At 54.0% G+C, this 23,846-nt stretch overlaps 1 non-coding gene across 1 annotated transcript; it reads left to right on the top strand.

Annotated features, from left to right (window-relative positions):
* Positions 1-18,267: 18,267 nt before the first annotated feature.
* Positions 18,268-18,343, top strand: TRNAN-AUU (transfer RNA asparagine (anticodon AUU)). Its single transcript has one exon. It is a non-coding gene; the product is annotated as a tRNA-Asn (tRNA).
* The last annotated feature ends 5,503 nt before the right edge of the window (positions 18,344-23,846 follow it).

Here is a 23,846-nt window from a genome sequence, read left to right as displayed (position 1 = left end):
ATGAAGCCTTCCAGGACCTTCCAGGACCTTCCAGCCCAGACAGGACTTTCCGGGACCTTCCAGGACCTTCCAGCCCAGACAGGAGGCCACTGAAGGCAGCCTGACCAGTGATCCCAGCCAACGTCACATAAACTATTAGAACCAGCCAGCCAGAATCCCTGACCCATGCCATCAACAACAAATCAAGTGATGGATGTTTGAAGCCACTAAATGTAGGGCTTTTTATTTTATTTTTTAATATCTACAATTGATAAGTCAAGTTTTGCAGAACACATCTAAGAAAAAGTAAAAGAATTTCACCTTTCCACAGGATTCTTTCTTTTTCTATCCTCCTTAAATTCTTAATCCAATAAGCCTGACCTGTGGTGGCGCAGTGGATTAAGCATCCACCTGGAATGCTGACATCGCCATTTCAAAACCCTGGGCTAGCCTGGTCAAGGCACATACGAGAGTTGATGCTTCCTGCTCCTCCCCCTTTCTCTCTCTCTCTCTCTCTCTCTCTCTAAATATAAATAAATAAAATCTAAAAAAAAATTCTTAATACAATACACATACTTTCAACTCTCAGGGCTACAAAAGCATTTCCCAGGGACCTGTGCGTTCATTCTCTTAGCAAAGCTTTTTAACACATTTTCAATATTAAACACTTTAATATACGTATAATCCCCACCCACAGGGAGCTTAGAATCTAACTGTGCCGGCGAGACATCTGCACGTGGAATGTTGACAAACTGCAAATAACAAATGACTACAGCCAAGTTCCCTCTAACTCTGCTTCCAACCCCCAAATCCCAGCAGTCCTTGGGGTTGGGTATCTATCTGTGCAAGGACTGACCCCGTGGATGACTCTTTGGGGTCTGTGAGGATCAATGAAACAGAAAACTGGATGAACATGAGATTATTGAAATAGGTCCTCGTTTGTTCAGTGCACAGTAAGTCCATCAGCGGGCAGCTGAGGTAGGACACGTTCCAGGAGCCGCCAGCCCCGTCTCCTTCCTGCTTCCTCCTCCGGGTCTGAGCAGGTGGCTTCTGTCCACATGCTCCCTCGGTGGCTGCACCACCATTAAGTCACTGGCTCCCATTCCCAAGCAAGAAGAATGCAATAGCGTTCCTAGAAGTCTCACCTGTGACACTGCTTCTTCCGCTTTCTTGGCCAGAACTAAGTGGCAAGTCTGTCCATAGCTGCAAGAGATCCCGGGCACACGCTGACATGAACTGGCTTCTCTGATGGTCAGGGAAAGGGGATGACCCTGACCTGGCTGTTGGAAGGGGAGGACATGAGTGGGCCGGTCAATTAGTAGTGTCCACCACAGTCAGAAATTTATCAGCCTGAAGAGGTGTTTAGACAAGGTGAAATATGATGGGCATATGCCAGAAGGGAGTTGGCATGGCTTCATTCTCTCTTGGGTGCTTTTGCATGGAAAGAGAAAAGAAGAAATGTGTGTGTGTGTGTGTGTGTGCATGTGTGTGTGTGTCTACACATACACACCTCCTAATCACTATGTAACATTGACACTTCCGTATTTGAGGTTGATTCTCTGACTTGCTCTCCCAGCACCTTCTCCAGCTGTATTTACTGTGCCTTTTTGTTCTACAGAGGCTAAAACCCAAAACTATGTTTCCCGGACTCCCTTGCAGCCAGGAATCTGATGGGGACTTATCTTTTGCCCGTCAGAAGCGGTCCCTTGAGACGCGCATTCAGAAACGAGTTGAGCGGGGGAGAGACAGGCAGGTCCTCATGAGGCTCTGGAGGCAGCACTGAACCCCCGGCCCCTGACTGGACAGGCAGCGTCCTGGGCAGCCCACTCCTCTGGCATAGGGGTTATAGCAAGGTCACGATCCAGGGATTGTTCCTGGGAGCTCACCTGGAATCATCCCCCAGCACCCTCAAAGGTCCCGTTGTCCATCTAACAACGACATTAAGTCTCTCGTGAGAGCGGCCGGAATGACTCTGCTCTCTGCAGGTGGAGGTTGATCACAGCATCACAGGGACCTTGATCCATCTCAGCCTCACCCACCCACCCACCAGCTGTGTGACCGCGGACACCTCACACCATCTCTCCCAGTATGACTTCTCTTCTCTAAGGTCGCTTGACCTCCTGCATGGACTGAATTTATAGAACGGCCTGTCAAGTGCTCAGCAAACACTAGCTCCTACGAGCTTGTCTTTGAACCTGCAGGAAAAAGATCTCAGTGGAAGCAGATGCTGAGCGGGGATGTTCTGATGTAAAATGATGACCTCGGGCTCCTCGGGGTACAAAGGGAAGGGGCTCCCAGAGGCCCGGCTGCAGAGCCCTTGTTAATAAGCTCTGTCCCCACCACTGACGTGAAGCCCCTGGGAAGCGTCGGCTGAGTTTCAAGCCTGTCTGCCGTCCCTTTAGCGTCCAGCGTAAGCCCCGCTGCAGAAGAGTCTGAGAACGTCTCCAGATGGAGAACCTCCAAATACTGGGAGTGGCCTCTGAACCAGCAGCTGTGCCTTCACTGTCTACGGAACGCCACTCGTATGCCCAACCTCTGGGGGCCGCCGGGCCGGCGCACGGCACAGACACGGCCTTTGTCTCCGCAGAGCGCGCAGCTGAGCACAGGAAACAGGTGCTGAGCGCATCGCCCCGCACTTCCTCGTTTCCATGGGGAGACCCACACCACGGAGGAAAGGCGTGCCTGCGGTGTGGTGTGGGTCGGGTCTGTGACCCCCCGGGAGGGTTTTCCTGACGCAGTGGTGTTTAGACTGAAGTCTGATACGAGAAATTAGCCCACATCCTCTCCTTCAGCTCCGCTGTGGGATTTTTGGTGGCCAAGACATCCCGGTATCAAGTGTCGTTTTGCAGAAAGGGGGTGTAGGCGGCTGAAGGCAACAGGACGCCCAGGCAGACTGCAGAGGGCACACAGGTGCTGGAGGGCAGTGTGGCAGCCTGTGCGGGGCGTAAGAGGGGTGGGGGCCGGGCGAAGGCTCCGGTCCCTGGACCCGGGCCACCTCAGTGGGAATGGGAAAGCAGGTGAAAGGAACTGTCTTTGCAGAGGACCTACAGGGTGTGCTGCTTCCTTCTCCTCCAGGATCTCAGAAGGTAACCTGAAGGGGAGTGTCGCCTCTCAGCTTCTCCCCGGGGGAAGCTGTAATGACCGGCCTCGGGGTCTGCATGGCACCTGTGTCTCCTCCTCTGTCCCCTACGGACAAGCACACCGATCACCAGCTCTACCCCACAGTCATCCCATTGTTCATCTGTCTTAGTAACCCCCCTGGCACCGAGAGACCTCCGTGGAGAAAGGATGCCTTCATCTCTGCAGAATAAGCGTGCAGTAAGTGATAGCCCGCAACAGGGACAATGGCGAGTGGCGTTCAGTACACGTTCCGTGAATGAGGCCGTACACAGGTGACTAACACAACCTGACTCAGTAAACGGCCACTCTTCAGGGGAGTGTCCTCTCTGTCTGTCATCTGGGCCCTCTGAGGATAGGATGGTATAAGTATTAAGAGCAAAGATTATGGAGCTGAGTCTTGGGGTCCACACTTCTGAGAGCCCTGTGGAATGTCCTGGGTGCAGACACAGGAAACATCAGAGGGAAATGCCAAGCAGCAAAGGTACCAGCTCCTGGCATGAGGACCCTGGCAGCCCGGCAAGGAGAAGCCAGGCTTCGGGTCCTACAGCACAATCCAGGGTGAGACAACGAAGTGTTAGTGACGATACCCACTCTGCCCAACCCAGACCCTGGTGGGGAAGCCCAGGCGAGACCAAGTGTGGAAACGCTTCTAAACGCCACAAAGACGCAATCGACTTATGCATTAAAACCACAGAACCACACGGCACACACGGAAAGTGTCTGTGTTGAATCATGCGGACTGGTCCAGCCAGGGTAGGCAGCACCAAGTAGGCTTTCCAGAAAAAGTGAATTCTGAGGCACATTTAGCAGGGAATACATTCATTTACAGGGAAGAGGGGATCCTTCTGGTCAACCATCCCCTGGGTGTCTACCTTTTATACGGTAGCTCACCAAATCAACCCTACGGTTTCTGAGGATGGTGTGCCTCTCCACCCGGGACAGAGGAGAAAACTCCACACGGGCGTCTCCATGTGGCTGCTTGGACTCGCTCACAGCATGGTGGCTAGGATGGAAGAAGAAGCCTTCCAAGAAAGGGTAACCTCATCCTGCAGCCCTTCATTGATTCTCCATTCCCATTATGCTGGCTGGTGTTCCATTCGTCGAGGCGGGTCACATGGCTCAATCCAGAGGCACTGTGGGAGGGGACTATATAAGAACTTGAACAGCAGGAGGCATTGGGCTTTGGGTAACAAAGTAACAGTTGAACTACAGTAACAGTTGAACACACAGAGTGACCAAATGCCACCAAACTAATCAGTATAGAGTCATACTAGCATTTCATTTACTTTTTTCTTTTTTTTTTTTACTTTCAACTGAAGTACAATACACACATAAAAAGGTGCCAAAATCGTAATAGACAGCTTGATGGATTTTCACAAATGAAATACACCCAATGTACTCAGCATCCAGATCAAGACACAAAACAGGCCCAGCGCCCAGAAGCCCTCCTTGTACCTCTGCCCAGGCACTCCCTACTTCCTTCCACCTCACCCGGGACCGTGACACTCCTGACACCTGATCCCAGAGCTGTGTCTCAAGATACTCCCCCAACTTCTACGCTGATGGAATGAATGGCTCACCCCAGTGACGTCTTCCGTTCAACTTGATGTTTGAGCTTTTACCCACCGGGTGGTAACTGTTGCTTGTTGAATTTCAGGTGGCGTTCCGTGTCTTACCCTGAACCTACTTGATTGACCTCTTCTGCAATTAACGGACATGCGCCCAGCTCTGCCCCACACTCGTTTTGTGACCTTGGAGAGCACCGAAGGGCGATGATGATCGCAGTTGTAAGACGGGGACAATACTAGTCCCACCAAACACATGTGTTGTGTTGAATGAGTAACTAGAACCAAGTGCCAGACACACACACACACACACACACACACACACACACCACACATCACACCACACAAAGCCTTCTGTGAATATTAGCTGTCGTCAACATGAAAATGATCATTGCTGTCCATTGTCACTGTCACTGGCCTCACCAGCCTCAGCGTCCCTCTCATCACCGCGGTCATAACTGTCATTTCATCAAAGTTGTCTCCTGATGATTAGGACCCGGCTGGGCTGCGCAGTCGTCGAGGAAACGGAAGTCATTGTGATCTCTTCCCAAGACTCCTGGAAGAACCGGATGAGTCCAGTTGGGGGGAGAAAAAAGCATTATCAGGTGTGGGGCCACCTCTGAAGATGCAGGGTCACAATCACCCGGATTTCCCTCATAATTTCCAAGCTCCGCAGCACTTGAAACACATTTTTTAAAGGGAAAGTGGGAAAGAGCGGCTTGGATGGAGAGGGAGGCGGAGCTACGGCCCCACCCAGGTAGCGATGGAGACTCTCCTCGCAGGCAGGGTTTCCGGAAGAGCGTCAGTCACCTCGCTGAGTCCCCGGGACAGGGCTCTCCGAGGTGGTGGGAGTTATTAACCTCGTTTTGCAAATGAGTAAAATAAAGCTCCAGGAGATTAAGGAGCAGGCCTGAGACCGCGGGAGCAGTAAATCACGGGGGCCCTGGGGCGTGGTGAGTCCCAGCCACACATTCCGCCCCCCTCCCGGCCCTCCGCTGCTGGCAGCCGGGAGCGCCCTAAATCTCCAGATTCAAACAGTCACTCCTGCGCGGTTGGAGAGCCCGGAGTTAATCCCTGCGCCCTGGGAATGCTCTCGGAGCAGAGATAAGGCGGTGTATACATAAATATACGTAGAGGCCTATCTCCTCGTGCGGATTTTCTGTGCATTCCCGCGTCCACCTGGTCTGGAGCTATAAGTCAATCTTTTGGCCATGAGGCGAGATTCCCAGGGTGCTCTTAAGAGGCAGGAATTTCAGCAGTAAATAGCAAACCTGTTAGACCAGATTACACTTGCCAGAGCGATGTGAGCCGAGCTGAGAATAACGGACGCCCTTGAAATGATCTGCTGCTCTCAGCGCACTGGAGATGAGCCCTTTCTTCTCGTTGACCCTCTCCGATGCGCAGAACACGCGGCCGAGGGGAGGGCCGGGGCGGACTCCAGCATCCGCGGACGGTGTGGACGCTGTGAGCTGTACCTGGTTTTCTTCTCGCTAATTCCCTGGTTCTGACCCGTGCCTGACTCTGTCGGGAAGGTGACCCACGGCTGCCGGGCAGCCCCTGAGCTACAGGTGGTGATCGAGGGGGAGAGAGGGCAGATTAGACAACAGACCTGGGATGGGGGGAACTGCAGATTCCGGGGTGGGGGCGCATCACAGACATTGGCAAGAAATTTGGTCCCCACGTTCACTCTATTTTTCTGGAAGCAGCCTGACAATGGGAACCAGATGCGGTGAGGGCTTTATTTTTCTAGGGAATTGATCCAGTTAAAGGACGTAGCCCAAGGTGCGCTGACACGGGTCTGCGTTCCTCTGTCCCAAGGGAAGCAGCTGCGGTGCCACAGCCCCCTCGGGCCCCCGCGAAGTCCCCTCCAGTCCCGTGGTCAACACGAACGAGTCTCAGCAAACACTACGTCCCCTTGTCTGTTTACTTCCCCTCATTCTCTTTGCTTTGGGGGATGCCCATGCGCTAAGGTGACACTGGGAAAAGTATGTCCCCTTCGTGGAGGAGGGAAACGAAAATAACAAAGCTATAACCCTATCGCCAGGTGGGTGGCTTCACTCCGAAATCACTCAGACACCTGAGCCACTGCCCAGACGACCGGGCGGTCCTGCCCCTTCTCTCCTCAGCGTGTGTTTTGTGTGGTGACCGGCATTCTGTGTTGGCAGGACTTGGTGAGATGGACATTTCTTCAATTTCTTTAGTCTTTGTCCTCCCAGCCCTCAGCCAGAAGCCCACCCCGCCCACGTGAATGAAGAGGCTTTCAGACCGGTGGACGATGGCCCCGAACCACCTCGCTGGGCCTGACACACTCTCTCTCTCTCTCTCTCTCTCTCTCTGCCCTGGAGGCTCAGAAGTCCTTCTCCACTTTTTTTTTTTTTTTTCCCAATGGAAAATTGCTTCTACAATCTCAGATTGTGCTTCTACAATCTCAAATTTATGTTTCCGATAGGGCTTTGTCCCATGTACTAATATCGGATTATCTTAGTAATTACAAGAGGCGGAGTTTATTTGAAGAAAACCGATGAACAACAGGCTGTGGTCAGATGCCTTTAACCCTTGCCTCAGTAGGAGTTACTGAACCCTCACAGGACACTCTCCTTTTGTCAGAAAGGTGTAGCCACTGCCCACCCAACTGTTTCTTCATTTGCAAACCTCCGTTCGGTGGCAGCTTCGTCCAGATCCTGGGAAGACAAAGCCCATTAACATTGCAGGAGAGGGTAGTGGACACACTAGCTTTTCATTAGTGACGTTCTTTGGGCCTGTTCTCAGACGGTCCCCAGCACGCTGCGGCGTGACTCAGTGGGCAGGCTCCCACTCGGTGCAGATGAATTGGGTAACTAAGGTGTCACTGAACTGTCCCTGGGGAACACTTACCAAGTGTCCAGGTGCTGCAGGGACAGCTGCAGAGGGATGCCCACATTCACAGGTGGGATGACCAAACCTGGACAACGCCCTCCCCTGGTTTCCGACCCTGCCTGGCTCTCTAAGGAAGGCAGGGGGCAGTGGCCTGCCCCTGGGAAGGGTGACCGTCCATGGACTCTGAGGGCTTCTGGGGTACAAAGGGCTGGAGACCCCCTATTCTCCATTGAGTCAGACAGCAGCCCCGCATGACGGAGTCTCAGAGGCCATGTCCTCTGAGGGGGCTGGGCTGGCTGTCACGGCAGGTGCCTCCGACGGGAAACTATACCCATGCCCCTCAGCAGGTGGGGACGAAGGCCTGTCCACTGCGTCAGCAGCCGGGGAGTCCGGGGTGGAGAGGCCAGCAATGTGCCGACAGCAGGCGGGGCCGCCCTGACCACCCACCTTGGTGTTGACTGAAAATGAGAGGGACACTAAATAGATGCAGAAACGAAGCTACAGAGCGGGAAGGTGACCCTTCAGTTTCCTGCTCGCACATCACCCCCTCGTCCGGGTCAGTGGGTCCTCCTCTTACAGGGTCTGGAGGGCCCTGGGAGGGCAGAGTAGGGGATGTGGGGCCCAGCGGTCCCAGGGGCCTGGGCACAGCTTTGATGCCCAGTGACTGTGGGACCTCGAGACCCTGGGCCGCAGGCTTGTCACCGACAGACCTGGTTTTGAATGGCCTTGAGGACATTGCATGACCCTGGGTGTGGCAGTGAGGCTAGGACTTCGTTCCAACATGACAGGTAGAGGAACCGCCCTTCCCCCAGGAGGCTCTGGGCTCTCCATCTCAGATGAGCCGCGAAGGGAAACCCATTCCCCGAACCTTGCACCTGCCACCTGTTCAGCACGTCCCGGGCTGCTGGGCTCGGCCCGCTGGCCCCAGGAGGCCACGATCTCTCCTGGACTTTTAGACCCAGGGATAGTTTCAAACCCAAGCAGGCAGCTGAGCCCTTAGACCCAGAGGAGATTCAGAACAATGTCAGCATCCCTGATGCAAAGGAAACCGATGGACCCCCCACCCCCACCACCGTATTCCCCGAGTCCACATCAGAAACCAGTGTGCTCACAGATCCGGGCTTTCTGGTGTCTGGGTTTAAGACCGCGGCCCGTGCGCTGGGTCAGAAGGTGTCCATCAGGGAGTGTTTATAACAACGTCAAGTGACTGACTTTCGCCCCTTCTCGGAGTCGATATTTACCTCTGAGGAGAAGCAGGGGTCAACCCCGGCTGAAGAAAGCCTCTGAGGTGCACTTGGGTATTTTATGAAAAGAATGTACTCAAACATATATCCCTTAGAAAATGCTGCAATGTTAACATCAGTGGAGAAACGTCACCTAGTCCAGTGTGACTACGGCCACCGTGATGTCAGCAACTAGCGCGAAGCCATGTTACCGTTCCCATCTCCTGAGACCCGTGGGCTGAGTAGGGCACACTGACAGTCTTTCTTCCTTTCTGTCTGTCTCTTTGTAACTTTGGAGACAAAGACACCCTCCCTGAGCTCTGACTGTGGGTCAGCAGCATGGTGCCACAGCGGAAACACTCCACAGCTGTGTCCTTTGGGGCCAGGAGCACGGATTCTTGTTTGACCACTGTCCGTCCTGGAAAGTCATCCAGGTTGGACTCAGCCAGCCGTTGTTTAGGCCACAGATATGGGAAGCACCTAGCCAGGCCCCCAGTGACCCCCGTCGGTGGCAGCACACGGCCCAGACCTCAGCCTGCGTGCGGACCAGCGAGGGGAGGCAGGCAGCGCCTCCTCCAGCCGGAGCCCCCGCCCCACCGCCAACCGGCGTCCCCCATTCGCCCCTGTTCATTTAAGAAGCCGCCAGAGACTGTTTGGCGCAGCCCCTGGAAACCGAAGAGGGTGGGACCAGGATAAGCAAGGCTCCTGCTTAATTAAAAGCACATTTGTAAAAAAAAATTAAAAAGGGTTGGCCTGGCAAGGAAATGACAAAGGCAGTTAAAATGATAAAACCAAGCCCCATTGTCTCTGGAGAGATTCCTTCCAGATCCTGGTGGATGCAGGATGCTGGGTTTTCTCTTCCGACAGAGCCTGCGCCTCGCGGGGTGAGCCCACTGTGAGTTCCCGCGTCCTTTTCAAACAAGGGGAAACGCCTTTCCCCAGAACGGCTCCACTTCTGCCGCCCGCCCACGCCCACGCAGGAAGGAGGCACGCCGGAGGCACGTGCGCACGTGCGGAGCCCGAGACTCGGCTGCCCGCGAGTGCGGAAACCGGGATGGAGGTGGGGAGCTGGGGAGCACAGGCCTGGTCTTTGTGGGAACAACCGGCCTTTGATATGCGGAACGGCTTCCTTTAGAAGTCACCAGATCACTGCAGCAGATGAAGGGACCGGAAATGGTGGTAGCCGTCTTTGTCCCTTTGAAGGAGGAACTAACTGCACAAATTCTTTGTAATTCCGGAGGTCAGACCCAGGGCCTATGGGGAAATCACAGGAGCGCCAACGACATCTGATGAACAGAACTTTCCGGCAACTCGCACTGCTCCGCTGATGGGACATGGCTGGCAGTTCGTGGGCCCCTCCCGGAGATTGAGGAGGGGGATCCCGCGGTGGGGACGGGGTAATGGCACGGAAGTCACATTTGCCCGTGACCTAAAAGTTCTTAGACGCGGCACTGGGGCACGACGCTCCGTACAAAGTGTTGACTGCCTTGAAGGTTGGAAGACAAATGTTCTAGCACATTTTATAGCTTTTGTCAAACCCGTTCCTTAATGAGAAGCCACCCGGGAAAGCGGACACGTGTGCATGCTCCCCGCTGGCCACAGAATGTCCCCCGTCTCCGGTGACTCTCCGCGACCTCTGCCCACGCACGGCTTTCTTGCTCCCAGCACAGGGAACTAGGATTGACTGAGGGAGAGTGTTCCTTAAATAACACGGTGTTTCCAGTTGGCAAACAGTGATTTCTTTCCGCGACAAGAGGAATGGATTTCTCAGGACGTAATGAATTATGTCCGCAGAGCAGAAAATCCATCCAAGACAAAAGATTTTCCCCTCCGGGAGACAGACTGCTACGATGTCACTGACCACATGTGACATTCCGTGAATAGCCCCATCATCTCCAGAACTCTATCTGGGCTCACTTTCTACTCCGTCTTCCCCAGGCTCTTGGGAGATGGATGACTTACGACAAAACCAGGGGACACACGGAGCCGTCCCGCTGGCTCCTGAGAATCGAGATGCCAGTTCTGCCCAGTGGCTGCCCTGTGCAGGGGAGCCCTGGGGACAAAGCAGTGGAAATGATTCCAGTTCCAGTGGCTGATAGGTCCTTGTTGCCTTCTCGTCCAAATAGATCCAGAATCCTAGCGCTCCCCACCCCCATTAATGGCTAGCTCCCTGGCCCAAACAGGGCAGTGGCATTGAGCTACTCAAACACATCTGTACAAGGGCACCCCCGAGGGTGGTGTGGACACAGCCCATAAGTGGCACCCTGTAACCCACTGACCTCGTTCGCCTGGATTATGACATTGCCTCCTAACCAGGCTGCACACCTCCCTCTGGTGCCCTCTTGGTTACTCTAGACACAGCAGCCAGAGTGATCCTGTAAAAACCTGAGTTGAATCATCGGCCAGCACGGCTCCAGTCCCTCTAAGCCAGGGCTCTCCCGAAGCCCTCCAGGGGCCTCCAGTGCCTGCATGGCACATGCAGCTCCTCCTTACTTCCTGGAGGCCCCACCCCCAGCCTGGCTGCCCCACCCCCAACCTGGCTGCCCCACCCCCAGCCTGGCTGCACTGGCTGGCTGCGGCTGGCCCCCTGCAAGGACTTCTTCCTCCGTGGGCATCTCTGTGGCCATCTTCTCGTCCTCTTCTCCGTCTTCCATGCAAACCTCACCAACTCAGAGGGGCTCTTCCCGTCACTCTTGTTGGACTCTCAGCTGCCCCTTCCAGTCCCCCCCCCACACACACACTGCAGGCTTTTCATGGCACTTGTCACTGCCGACACACGACACCACTGGCCTCCCTGTCTTATTCTTGCCTGTCTCCCTCGCAGGGAAGCAACATTCCTGACCAGGGTTATTACCTGTCTTGCTCACTCCTGTCTCTCCTGCCCTGCACGATGCCTGGCACACTGTAGGTCCTCCTTGGGTATTTTTTTGAATGAATAAATAGTTGAGGCCCTGGCTGGTCGGCTCAGTGGTAGAGCATCAGCCAGGCATGTGGATGTCCCAGGTTCGATCCCCAGTTTGGGCACACAGGAGAAGCGCCCATCTGCCTCTCCACCCTTCCCCCTCCTCATCTCTCTCTCTCTCTCTCCCTCTCCTGCAGCCATGGCTCGATTGGAGCGAGTTGGCCCTGGGCGCTGAGGATGGCTCTGTGGCTTCCACCTCAGGCACTAAGAAGAGCTCAGTTGCTGAGCAACGGAGCAACACCCTAGATGAGCAGAGCATCACCCCCTACTGGGCTTGCCAGGTGGATCCTGATTGGGGCGCATGTGGAAGCCTGTCTCTGCCTTCCTTCCTCCACTGAATTAAAAAAAAAATGAATAAATGGTTGAGAGGGTGGGTGGGATGGATGGATGGAAGGATGGATGAATGGAAGGATAAATGGATAGAAAGACAGATGGATGGATCCCTTCCTGGAACTCAGAGGAAACACAAAGCTGCAGAACAAAGGTCTAAACTTGAGAATCCTGGGACCACCCATAGAGGTGCTCATTCTATAGGTTTGGAGTGTGGCCTACGAGCACCAGCGTAATCAGGTCCCCAGGGTTGATCACGTCAGTGAAGTTCGAGTTCAAGAAATGACGGAGAGGTCTGCGCAAGGCCCTCCGCGGCCCGAACGCCTGGCAAGATGACGTGTGACGTGAGGATGACCCGGCGCTGTGCTTCTCTAGGAAGAACGAGATTGGACACAGGGCGACAGTGGCCTTCTGTAGTAGTTTCAAGGCCACGTCTGTCAGACGTCCTCCTCCAAGCGCCCTCAAACCGCCCACTCTCTGACCAGAACCCCACCTGGAAAAGCCATCGAGAGAGCGAGCAGGTGCTGCGGCGCCCCCTCCTCCGCGGGGGAGGTCCCTTGCCTTCTCGTTTCCCCGTCAGGAAAGTGATGGAGACTTGGAGTGGACCGGCTTCCTCGCAGCCCGTCAAATCCCCGCCACCCGGGAGAGTAATCAGACCTCACGTCTTACCAGCACCCTTCGCGCCCCGCCCCCCGCAACGTGCCGCTGGCGTGCGCGCTGCCTGCTCGGGGTTGCCCCCACCCCACCCCAGTATTCCGGAGGTTAGTTCGAGCTGCCCCGTATCCCGTGCTTACCTGTGTATGCGGCGTTGGGAGGGACCCGGGCACCCAAGCGTCCAGTCTTCTTTCTTCACCGCAGCTCAACTAAGTGCGGACAGGGAGGGGCGGGGGGGGGGGGGAGGGAGGGAAAGTGTGGCTCAGTGAGGCCACGGTGGTGCAGCATGTTTAGACACAAAACACCGATTTCACCAGCACATTCAACCACAGTAGCAGAGGGCAACAAGAAGGGAGTAGGGGTACAGCTTTTGCACAGAGCCTTGCCGTGTCACCTCGTCACCCCCATCGTGGTCACGCCCAGGGGTGCTTGCTGCTGCACCCCGTCGACCCTGCTCTGCCTAGGGACTTTCTCTGGCTGCAGAACCGGGTTTGGCCGAACGTTGATTTTTCGGATCGCCTCCAAAACTTATTGCAAAACTTATTGCACTCACATCTGGGTCACAGGGTCTGCTTCTGGGAGGGGAGAGCCCCACTTAAGACAGGCTCTAGCACGGGGCCGGGTACGTCACACTGACGGGGGACATGTCAAAGGTGGTGATCGTCTTACGGTCGCCCCAAGAGGTTCTGGAGATGTGCACGGTTATTACAAACCTCACCTTGACTGGGGAGAATCTCAGGCAAGCGGCAATGGCTGACCATTGTAAACACAGGCAAAAGCGATTGCAGGCTTCCAGCTGCACCCCAGACGGGGCACCGCTTTAATTTCCTGTTCTGTGCAGATTGATTTCTTGAGTTCTTATTTTCATTGATCTTTTCATGCTGCCCTGCTGTAGGGAGTGCTCACACGTGTGTGGAGCTCAGAGCCCTTTTGTCTTCAACCACCATCCTAGCACGTTAAGCTCTGGGCATATGAGATGACCAGTATTTAATCTGGATACTGGTCCCTGTGGGGGGAAAAAAACAAATTAATATTAGGAACCAAAATGTACATAGAATGGATTACATTTTAAAAACATGAGCAGTTATAGCACCTGATTTTTTTTTTCAATATAAAATACATAGACACCAATGACCCGTTAAATAAATGACACCATCTGATTCAAGTTGATGTTGTCCCTGAGGTGCTGGGGGCTGGCCTGGGCTCCCTGTTTTTTCCTTCACAGTTTGTGTCCCTCAAACTGTGGATTTAGAGCAGCTACCTCTAACCACAACTGTGTTCTTTTCCAGAATGTCATCTTCTGGAGAAGTGACACAGTGTCTCAAACACCGTCATATCTCCACAACCAACCTCATGCCTCATGGACATTCAGAAGACACTGATTAAGTGAAGGAAGGAAGGATAATGGATGCATGGATGGATGGATGGACGGATGGATGGATGGAAGAATGGGTGGATGGACGAATGGATGGACAGATGGCTACGTTTTTGTTGGCTTTCTGTCTCAGAAGACACTTTTACCAAGACTCTTCCTATAGATGGTCATGTTTCTAAAGGATACTTTAGAGGGAGATATAGATTGTATTTGGTTTTTTGCAGTGAGAGTTTGCCTTTTAATAAGATAATTGAACACGTTTATTTTGCCCTATCAACTGATTTGCTTGGTTTTATTTAATTGTTTTTGCTTTGCTTGGTTTCAATTCTGTCATCTTCGTTTACATCGTTTACATCTAAGTTCTATTTTTTCCCCCTCACGTTTCCAATCTCTGTCCTTTGCTGCTCTTTGCCATGTTGCTGAAGCAATCCCTGCTCTAATTTCTCTTTAGGGTTTGTATATTTACTCTTTCTCTGTAACAACCGTGAGGGCTCAGTTTACAACGTCATGTCAAAAATACATAACGATGCAATGTTTTGATCGACATTTACGGACTGCATCTCCTCGCTCCTCCACATAGAATGAAAGGGTCAGTTTGTAGCACGTTACGTTTATTTATTTATTTTTCCTTTGCCCTCATTCCTTCCCAAGATCTCTTCGAAGTCACTGGGAATTGAACCGGCAGATCAATATCATTCAATTACATTACGTAACAGACCATGCCCTTTCTGCATAATCCTTCTGCATGTTTGCCTGGGGTTGTGTGACGCCGTTATCAGTGTTACTCCCTCGCCAACGGGACCTTTCATGCCGCTGGTTCCGCACCCCGTCTCCCCCACTGTTGCCTCCCTGAGATCACACCTCAGTGATTCAAGAGCTCCTTGCGGCTGGAGTCGTCCGGCTCTGAGAATGCCAGGACGCGGCCTCAGGCAGGGACGAGACGTGGCCACGCCGGCTGCTGGGATCCCGTATTTCCCGTCGCGACGCGGCAGCTGGCGTTCCCCAGACCGACTTTGTGCGGCGAAGGAGACTGGATGTCGGCCGGTCTGCCTTGTTCAGTTCGGCAAGCCACCTGTGTTTCTGGGATTTTGAAATCTTCGCAGAGGTATGTCTCCTGGTGGGCTTCTCTTCAGAAAACCTGAAATGCAACCTGCTTTTCTCCCCCAAGTACAAAAGCACTCGGCCTGCACCTTCCTGCAGGGGCCAATCTGTTGACTCCTTTGATTAACAACAAAAACAAAACCAAACGCGTGTGCTCCTCTGCTTACGATGCTCCCTCTGCTCTGGACAGCAAACCCAGATGTCTTTGAGACGCCGGGGGCGGCCAGTGCAGAGCGGTCCTCCGGGTCCCGAGGCCGATCATCCCCGCGGGGTGGGATTCCCTCCCTCTGAGCCCCTCTGAGCCCCTGCTGCTGACCACATTCAGACCCCGCACGCTTTTCTGTTTGCTGGCTGTTCGGGGGAGGGGTGTGATCATCCGTGAGTCCTTGCGGTGGCACAGAGAGAACTGTGTCCTCTCAATGCTGATGTGTGGGAGCACAGGGCCCGGGGTGGGGTGCACCCTGCTGGGGGCAGAGCTGCCTCTGCCAGAGGCCTCCCCATGGCAGGGTGCGGCCCTCACAGAGAGCTGGGATCTTGTATTTGGAAAGACACAGGCCGTCCCGGAGGAGACCCACCCTCTGTCGGTCCTCCGTATGTCCGTCCCCTGAAACAAGAGGCCACGTCCTTTGTGGTTGTTAATTCTCCTACAAGCACAAATAACGACCTCATCTTCCGGACTGATTCTAAGTGAAGAAGGGTTGTGACTTTGAGGAAGAGGCCATGTATAGCGTTCACCCCACTGCAAGGTACCGCATGACTGACCCCCAGACACCCCCTTGTTGGCACGGTCGAATTACGGGACGTACGAGAAACACGAGAGTGTTTGCAAGACAGAGATTTGTCATAATGCTTTATTCTTTCTTCCAGAGAGTTCGGGGGGGGGGGGGGGGAGGTCTTGACCCACCCATCACGTGAAGCAATTATTTCTCTGGACAGCTCCCTGACATCCCCAAGGAGAGAAAGATGACAGGTAATTAGGGGAAAGCATGCCACAGGTCCTCCATCCTGACATGGCAGGAGGGTGCTCGCAACACCTAATCCATCAACGCGCGTTTCTCCTGCCCGAGCCAAGTACACAGGATGGTTCGGCGGACGGAGGGAGGGGAAGGGGAGGTCACTCTTCACCTTTTCCAGAAGTGGATTTCTGTTTGGGTCCATTTCCCAAATAAATTACGGTCTCGTCTTACGCACCGCGCTGGTGGAATTCTCAAGAGCGTCGCTGAGCACATTGGGAAGTGGCGCCTCACCCAAACATACATAAAGCGTCAACATTTTTTTTAGCAAACAGAACGCCACCCTGACTGCATTTTTTTTCTGCTGGCTCCGGTTGGCACTGAATCATTGCAACCTTTCCGTCCGCCGTGCCTGCGTCTGGGGGCGGCACAAATCAAAATTTCCAGAGCCTGGACGTTTTGTTGTTCTTATAGCCCATTAGGCATTTCCCCCGCGCGCTATGACAGATGCGTCTCTCAGCCGGGAAGTCCGTCTCACGCGAGCCCCTTCCCCGATGATCCTCGGAGGAATACATCTCGGGGTACACCAGCTAACGATGCCTGCGGTTTTGAAACTTGATTGTTATTGTTTGTGCCGGACACGTAAAAAAAAAAAATCTATAGACAGGTTGTTAAGAGGATGCTGAGCACTGAAGACATTATTAGACCTTATTACCGGTGATTGTAGCCAGATGTGCCTTTCAGGCGCTCCGGAGGACCCACAGTAACCCTCGGACACCTAGCGCCTTACTTTTCCAGGCAGATTACCGAGTCGGCATTTTCCTCATTGAAAGCAATGCACGAGCACTGAACGGGGGGGGGGGGGGGGGGGTATGTGTGCCTGGGCGGAACATATGTTCTCACTCGAGCAGGATGGCCCGAGAAAGACTCAGGGCACCAGAGAGCGAAGCCACGGGTCGGCCGCTGTCAGGATGGTCCATCTGGAAAAGAAAAAAAAAAGAAGGATATGTCCTGTGTGCACATTTTAATCTCGTAACTTCCGTCCTAGTCGCAAAGGAAACTGATGCTGTCGACGGCTGGGGTGAAATCAGTCGTCACAGCCCACAGGCAGGGGGGCCACCGTGAAGCAGGTCTGTTGTTGTCGAAGGAAAAGCAAGGCACAGCCAACCTTGACGCGTGTTAACACGGGCTGAGTTCCTCCAGACGGGGCCACGCAATCTGCTTCCGGCTGTCTGAGGGTTTGGGCTGTTGGTCAGTTAAGTCACATCGTGGGGAAACTATCATGTGACTAGCAAAATAAGTGCTGCTAGCTCCACTGGCTACTAAATCGCATTCGTAAAGCAAATAGTTGAAATAACAAGGAACTGGTTTGTTTGTTTGTTTGTTTTGTTTTTAATTCAGTGAGAGGAGGGAGGCAGACAGACTCCTGCATGTGCCTGACTAGGATCCACCTGGCTAGCCCACAAAGGAGCGATGCTCTGCCCATCTGGGGTGTTGTTTCTTCGCTTGGCAGCCGAGCTCTTCTTAGCACCTGAGGTGGAGGCCATGGAGCCATCTTCAGTGCCCAGAGCCAACTCGCTCCAATCAAGCCATGGCTGCAGGAGGAAGAGAGAGAGAGAGAGAGAGAGAGAGAGAGAGAGAAAAGAGGAGGGGTGGAGAAGCAGATGGGCACTCCTCCTGTGTGCCCTGACAGGGAATCGAACATCCACACACCAGGCCGACACTCTACCACTGAGCCAACCAGCCAGGGCAGCACTGGTTTTTAAAAAGATATATAGGCCAAGTGCCAAAACTATGCATATAAAAGAAGGCGAAAGCGCTAAACCAACACTTGAAGGAGAAATTAGTGCAGAAGGAAATGGGAAGCATGATGCTGAACTGAAATCAGAAAAGTCGTTTCCAGAATTGCATCGGTGGCTGGCTGGCGAAACAGGGACAGAGCTCACACACACGCGTGTGTGCATGTGCCCAGGTGGCTAAGGCACACTCGGCGTCACTGTAAGTGACTGCAGGCCTTCGGTGCATGACAACAGCAGGGCAGCTCAAGTGCTCACGTACTTGTTCCCCTTACCGACATTTATCCAGAAGACGCGCTTAAAGGAAATGATTCAAGAGAAGATAGGAGCTGTATTTAAAAAGCGAGTTGTCAGCCCTGGCCTGTTGGCTCAGCAGTAGAGCATCGGCCTATTGTGCGGAGGACCTGGGTTCGATTCCCGGCCAGGGCACACAGGAGAAGCGCCCATCTGCTTCTCCACCCCTCTGCCGCGCCTTCCTCTCTGTCTCTCTCTTCCCCTCCCGCAGCCAAGGCTCCATTGGAGCAAAGATGGCCTGGGCGCTGGGGATGGCTCCTTGGCCTCTGCCCCAGGCGCTAGAGTGGCTCTGGTCGCAACAGAGCGACGCCCCGGAAGGGCAGAGCATCGCCCCCTGGTGGGCAGAGCGTAGCCCCTGGTGGGCGTGCCGGGTGGATCCCGGTCGGGCGCATGCGGGAGTCTGTCTGACTGTCTCTCCCTGTTTCCAGCTTCAGAAAAATGCAAAAAAAAAAAAAAAAAAGTGAGTTGTCCACAGAATGTGTGCTAGAAAAGAAATAACAACTTACATGTTGAATAACAGAGAAATAAGTAAGTTTGGGTACTTAAAGTTGATGGAATATTTCATGGCCATTAAGCATAGTTTAAAAGGTAGACTAGAAACTTGGGGCAAGGATATGGCGCACAGGGGGTCCTCCGGTTACGACACAGTTCTGTTCCGATGACAGTGACGTAACCCGAAGTTTGGTGTAAGTCGAAACACACCCTGGCCTAACACAAACAGAACACTTGTGCTTTTAACGGTCCAAAATGGCGTAGGTAGGCGTCCTGGGGGGATGCCAACTCCCTCGCCCGTACGCCCAGTTACTGCGTGTTCTTCCACCACGCACAACCAAACTAGTTTGCCCACGTAGTCCGTAAGCATGACGCTAACGGCGTAAGCCAAAATGCTTACATCTCAAGTTTTTAAGTTTTTACGGGAGAGAGCATTGTGAACCCGAAACGTCGTGTGTCGAGACTGTTGTATCCTGGGGGCCCCCTGTCATCCTAGAAAGTAAACCCACTCCGTGAACCCAGATCCAAGGTAGACAGACGCTGACCCCCACCCACCCACCCATTGAAGCAAAGCAGAGAGCAGGAAGTGCAGTTCAACATCACTTTGGCCCGTGTGCGTGTGTGTGTGTGTGTGTGTGCTGTGTGTGTGTGCTGTGTGTGTATGTATGTGTGCGTGTGTGTGCGTGTGTGTGTGTACGTGTGAGTGCGTGTGTGAGAGTGATGTAGAGGAGGGAAAAATGTTCAAAACTAATGGGAAATTGCCAGATATCATAACCACGACAAGGAAGAAAACAGTGGATTCCCCGTATTTTACAGAAGGGCCCCAGTTCCATACCCCGGTTCTTTTAACAGGCTGCCTATCGGGACTAGACCCTCTTAAATGTCAAAGCCAGAATGAAGATGTCCATTACCTGCCTCTAAACCATGAGGTCTTGGCAGGCGGGTTTTAAACATCAAAAGAACCCCTAAGAAAAAAGCAGGAATCCCCCTTCTTTCATTTGCTTAAAAGAGTTTCCTTTCTTCTCACGCTCTCACGCTTGGTCACAGACTCCGCTGGACTTCAAACAGAATGTGGCTCTCCACTTGGGGAGAAATACGGCTCAGCATGACTTGAGCCCTTCAAACCGCAACATTTGGAGCCAACTTTCCAGCCGGGGAATGAGTTTTTCTATCTCCACCGTGAGAAGTAAAAGAGTGGGAATACTGTGAAATCCTGAACAACCCTCCACTTTATTATACGCCCCGTCTTCACCAGTCGCACAGGACAACCTGCCCGAGGCCAGCGGACCCTGACAGCATGTACACAGCCACCATACCTCCGCCCGAGGTCCTGTGCCCGTAACTTCAATGTGGAGCCCGCCCTTGACTGTCGATGGTCCGTTTTCAGAGAAGGGCACCTACCCTTTGTCCCTTTGTGGAACAAGTCGGACAGAAGGGCTTTCTTTGAACCCTGTGTTTCAGTGAATAACCCCAGGCTCATTTTCTAGCTGAAGTTTCTTTCCAAGTTTCCCTCACTTTGTCCGTGGAATACGTGTGTTGTTGTTTCTCCCGGGCCCTCCTGAGATGACGTGGTCACATCTCCCAGGCCCTCCTGAGATGACGTGCTCCCGGTCACCGTGGAGGGGAATCAGGATGGAACCCTCACACGCTCGGAGGAGTCGGCGCTCAGAAGGTGGGTGGCACGCAGTCAGCCCTGCAGAGCTCTCCGCTGTTGTTGGTGTAATCATCGTTCTGACCGGGGTGTGTTTTCTGAGGTCCCACCAGCCACAGGGCCTGGGCCGCAGGAAGGCCAAGGGGCTGCAAGGAGAACGCTTGGGAAGTGGTGATGTTTATGCTGTGCGGCAGCCCGCAGAAAACACAGGGTGAGTGCCTTGGGGGAGGTACGGTTCACGGCCCCCCGAGGATAAACTCATACAGTACTCAAGGTCAGATGCGTCGAGGGGGCGGGGTTTGGATTGCAAACAACACGCCACATCTGGAGGTTTTTGTCCAGATGACTGGGCATTAATTTTAAGTTGGAAAGGGGACAGCTGGGATGGGATGGAGAGAGCCATGGGGGATTGAGAGGAAAATAAAATAAAATAAACTGCTGAACTTCTGTTTTTCCAGAGCAGGTGAGGGTGAGGAAGGAATCGGTCAGCGTGTGGCTGGACAGGTTACGACCGGGGTTCCCCTTCCCGTCCCTCCCTCCTATAGCCAGTTCAGAGTGACCTCCGCCTTGACCTTTGGACTCGGCCTGGCCCAGGGGAACGTGAGCAGGCGTGATGTAAGCAAAGGCTGGACACGTGCCCGTGGGGCTGGTCTCACGGCGTCCCTCTGCGTCTCACAGAAGAAGGAGTCGGGGCTAGGCTTCCGGACAGTGTGGACCCCAGGACCCGCTGCTCCAGCGGAGGCCGCCCAGGCTCAGCCCACAGCCCATGGAACTGGGGTGTGGCTCCCAGCCGCAGTCAGTGGGACAGCCCCGATGATGACCTCCCGGCTGCGGTCAGCGGGACAGCCCCGATGATGACCTCCCGGCTGCGGTCAGCGGGACAGCCCCGATGATGACCTCCCGGCCGCGGTCAGCGGAACAGCCTTGATGATGACCTCCCGGCCACAGTCAGCGGGACAGCCCCGATGATGACCTCCCGGCTGCGGTCAGCGGAACAGCCTTGATGATGACCTCCCGGCCGCGGTCAGCGGAGCAGCCTTGATGATGACCTCCCGGCCACAGTCAGCGGGACAGCCTGGATGATGACCTCCCGGCCACAGTCAGCGGGACAGCCTGGATGATGACCTCCCGGCCACAGTCAGCGGGACAGCCCCGATGGTGACCTCCCGGCCACAGTCAGCGGGACAGCCCCGATGGTGACCTCCCGGCCACAGTCAGCGGGACAGCCCCGATGGTGACCTCCCGGCCACAGTCAGCGGGACAGCGGGACAGCCTGGATGATGACCTCCCAGCCGCAGTCAGCGGGACAGCGGGACAGCCTGGATGATGACCTCCCGGCCACAGTCAGCGGGACAGCGGGACAGCCTGGATGATGACCTCCCGGCCACAGTCAGCGGGACAGCCTGGATGATGACCTCCCGGCCACAGTCAGCGGGACAGCGGGACAGCCTGGATGATGACCTCCCGGCCACAGTCAGCGGGACAGCCTGGATGATGACCTCCCGGCCACAGTCAGCGGGACAGCGGGACAGCCTGGATGATGACCTCCCGGCCACAGTCAGCGGGACAGCGGGACAGCCTCGATGATGACCTCCCAGCCGCAGTCAGCGGGACAGCCTTGATGGTGACCTCCCGGCCACAGTCAGCGGGACAGCGGGACAGCCTCGAGGATGACCTCCCAGCCGCAGTCAGCGGGACAGCCTCGAGGATGACCTCCCCAGACCAGACGGGAATACTCACCCATCTTACCCCTCTTATTTCCTACCTACCTTCTCACATCTGTGGACATCTCATCTCTGCTGTTATCACTCAGGACCGTTCGTTCACTGACCACGATGTGTATTCAGCAGTTTACTCCATGCAAGGTGCTCAGCCAGCTCCAGACCTCAGTAGGAAGCTTCCTGGTGACTCCTTGGTCTCTCCACATCTCTAGCTCGCCTGCAGGGCCATCTCCACGCCGCTCCCAGCGTGACATCCAATGCCCGAACTCATTACACCATGCCCTGCCAGACCCTCCTGCGGCCCCTCCTTGCTCCTAGGGGCAAATCCTTAACATGGGCCCAGGGTGCTAGCCCTCCAGCCGCGTCTCCCGCCACACTCCCCTTTGACCACTCTACTTCCTGCTTCCTCGCACTAGGAGACTTTGTACTTTCTGTTCCATCTGTTGGGAATGCTGTTCTCACCAGTCCCCAGCTGGTTAACTCATTCTCTCACAAGTTCAAGTTCCCTCTTCTGGGCTCTCACCATGTGGTGTTCTGTCTCCACGTCCTACTGAACATGCTTGAGGTTTCACAGGACGAGGATTAGATCCCTGTCTGAGTCCCCGCCTCCAGTCTGTAAACCCTGTCCTATCCCTGGTGTCTGGTCCCGTGCTCAGTAAATCTTTCTTAAATGGATGATTGGCACGATTTCTGCTTCAAATGTGCAGAAAGAAGAACCAGGAGGGTCACGTAACTTACCCAGTGTATGAGGTTGGGTGTGTGTGCAAGTCTGAGTCAGAACCCCAAGTCTCTGATTCCAAGTCCACTTTCTCAAGCTTCCTGGTACCATCAGGGCCAGGAGCTCGGAAGGAATCGGAGCCTGAGCCTCTGGCCTCGTCGCAACCTGAGTGGATCGCCCTGTTTCAGCTGCCCGGCCAGCGGTCAGCCAAGCGCAGGGTGGGACACAGGGCTGCGGGTCACCATCCCTGTGTCTGAACTCCCTGCATCCAGCATCGCTCTGCTCTGCGTCTGGGGACTCCCAAAGAATAGGGATGTTTCTCTTTGTTTCCACAAACTTCTCTGACCTCTACTTTTCATTTTCTAAGAAAACAAATGAAAGAAAAAAAAAGAAATCTGGGCCATGTAGGAGACCATCAAAGGAACGCCCTTGTTTCAAGGGGCCGGCAACTCTTGAAGTGGTTACATCTTTGTTGGTGCAGAGAAAAGGCCATCGTAGTCCGATTTCTATTAAACGTGGAGAGTCGGGCCACAGTCCCGAGGCAACCGAGGAAGTGATTAATGTCCTGACACAGTGATAGATGATAAACATAATAGCGCCTGAAGGAAATTAATGATGTTTTGAATCTTTAATAATGGTACATACCATCAAGAAGAGATATCTCCATCACAATGGAATGCATTTAGAAAGCACAGAGGGTGGGGTGGGGCTTTGGTGACAACGAGTACAACAAGCCTCGGGTGTCCGCGGACAAGGGGGGGAGAGAGAGAAACAGAAAATAAAGACAATTAAACGTGTCAGAGCGGTGGCCCTGTGTTTGCGTCCTTTATCTGAATCTCCTTGAACACCGTCACGACGGGCTGCGGGGGCAAAAAAGTCTTTTAAACATAAAACCCCGAATGGAAGGCTGTCTTCCTCAAAATAGACGTGGGTGTGTGTGTGTTTTTTCCACAAGAACATAAAACTTAAGTTAATTTATTGCTCTTTCTTCCACCTCTAGCCACAGAAACCCTCTCTGTCCCATCCTGCCCATGGAAGCTACATGCAGGGCCATTG

The sequence above is a fragment of the Saccopteryx bilineata genome, chromosome 5 (assembly GCF_036850765.1).
Source record: "Saccopteryx bilineata isolate mSacBil1 chromosome 5, mSacBil1_pri_phased_curated, whole genome shotgun sequence".
Lineage (NCBI taxonomy): Eukaryota > Metazoa > Chordata > Mammalia > Chiroptera > Emballonuridae > Saccopteryx > Saccopteryx bilineata.
This window is presented reverse-complemented; position numbering and strand designations above follow the sequence as displayed.